Genomic DNA, 1,943 nt, shown 5'->3' with positions numbered 1-1,943 from the left:
GACCTCAAGTTTGATCCGATCAAAAAATATATCAAGGATAGAGCCCTGAAATTATTTACGAAAACTGTCAGGATTACCAACACCGCGTTATTGCTTATGAAGAAACCTCGTAGTTAATAGAGAGAAAGAAAAAGTGCTCAAGTGCACTAACTCAACTAGCCTCAACATAATAATAATTATAAATATAAATAATAAAACAATTATTTTTTTTTAGATACAAATATTGTCTCTGCTTTTTAGTGATCCAAATATAAATTCTATTAACAAATATGTGTACATGCCAAACGTGTTTATTTTTTTTTTAATAATTGACCATGTTAGGTCCCAAATCATGTGCAAAGGTCATCGTTGTCTTCTCTGTTTTTTTATTCGAAACCTCCAATTTGCTTTTTTAGTCCAGTATTACGATAGCTTAGTTAGTTTCTTAATTTACTTAATGTCCTTAGGTCAAAGTAAACTTAATAGGAAGTTCAAAATAAAATTTTACTTACAATTATAAGATTCCAAGTATAAATAATAATTACCATCATGCCTCATACTCTATTTATATTTCTATTGTGTACCTCTTGTCCCAAATAGCAATGAATCCTCCAATGAAGAATTAGTTCTGATAAATACTATCTAATTAGATAAAATTGTAAAAAAATATCATCAGACCTCTAAAATTATATTTGATTGTAAATTTAATATTGTCTGAAAGTATTCTCTATGATACATATAAGAAATTCGTTTTTACTTACTACATTGCACTTGTAAATAATTACCATCATGTCATTTATTTAATTTACATTTCAATATATCGGGCTTCAAATAGCAAAGATACTCCAATGACAAAAAAGATCTCATAAAGTGTGATTTATATATTATCTCATTAGATGGTAATTGTGAATAAATATCCTTATTCATTCAATATTCTATACTAAACCAACAAGATATTTAGAATATATTAATCAATAAAATACTACACAATATTGTTAAATTCTTATAATTGTGAAAAATAAAATAGTAGGAGTGCATTTAGGAATTCAAAACTTACTATTTACCAAGTTCTCACTATTACTGTATTGGACATAAGGTAGTCGAGGTATCATGATATATGATTTTATCTTTTCCAAAAGGGACCCTTCTTTTTCTTCATAGTGTTACGAAGTGATTTACTTTTATTCTTTGAATATTTACAACAGGAACAACCGTTTAACAGGCATTCACTTTGGGTACCTAAAAGTGATTCAGCACTCAAGGGCTCTTTCAAACTTACTTCATTTAATTCTGATTCAGATGCATTGTTCAATGAAATTTCATCACTTGAACTAATATAATTACTTAATATCGTACATTCTTGCACAATTTGTTTCATTTCGATTTCTATTGAAGTTGTTGAAATCACCGATGTATTCTTATTTTGTTGATGCGAGTTCTTGGCGTTCTTCTGGCGAGCATTACGATAGTGCGCCCTTTCATTTTCAAAATCATTTAAAAGTTCTTGTTCTAAGCTCAGTCGCTTCTTCAGTTTTTCCTTAAATCCTTTTGATGAGGAATTCACAGAAGCTTCGCTTTTGGCCTTATTTTTTGCTACACGTGGCATGTTTGTAAAAATATTTTACACCAAAAATTTTTGTCAAAAAAAAATTTATTTTTTTTTGTTCCTAAATTTGATGTTGACCGTTGCTCACATTATTTTCAAATGCTAGGCAAGAATATTTATTTATGTCAAAAATAAATATAGCCTACTTTATGAAATATTTTAACTGTTATAAAAATTAAACAAGTAAACTTAAGAAAACACATCAACAATTGTTGTCAAACAATCGTTGTCGTCGTTTGCTATTACACATCAAGACCCAACAGCGATTGTTTGACAACAATTGTTGATGTGTAATAGGCTCTTAAGGGCCATGTTCTGTAGAATACCATGGGCTCGTAATGAGCAAAATTTGTTTTGT

The 1,943-nt window shown here is 28.9% G+C and overlaps 1 long non-coding RNA gene across 4 annotated transcripts; it reads right to left on the bottom strand.

Annotated features, from left to right (window-relative positions):
* Positions 1-214: 214 nt before the first annotated feature.
* Positions 215-1,669, bottom strand: LOC119686372. 4 transcript variants are annotated; one of them, XR_005252920.1, is made up of 4 exons: positions 1,037-1,669; positions 741-919; positions 525-659; positions 215-457 (listed from the first exon to the last, which is right to left on the bottom strand). It is a non-coding gene; the product is annotated as an uncharacterized LOC119686372 (long non-coding RNA). The 4 variants fall into 4 exon arrangements; XR_005252917.1 differs by having other exon boundaries at positions 525-621; XR_005252918.1 differs by having other exon boundaries at positions 525-621; positions 741-914.
* Positions 1,670-1,943: the final 274 nt, after the last annotated feature.

This window comes from Teleopsis dalmanni, chromosome 2 (genome assembly GCF_002237135.1).
Source record: "Teleopsis dalmanni isolate 2A chromosome 2, ASM223713v2, whole genome shotgun sequence".
In the NCBI taxonomy this organism is placed as follows: Eukaryota; Metazoa; Arthropoda; class Insecta; order Diptera; family Diopsidae; genus Teleopsis; species Teleopsis dalmanni.
This window is presented reverse-complemented; position numbering and strand designations above follow the sequence as displayed.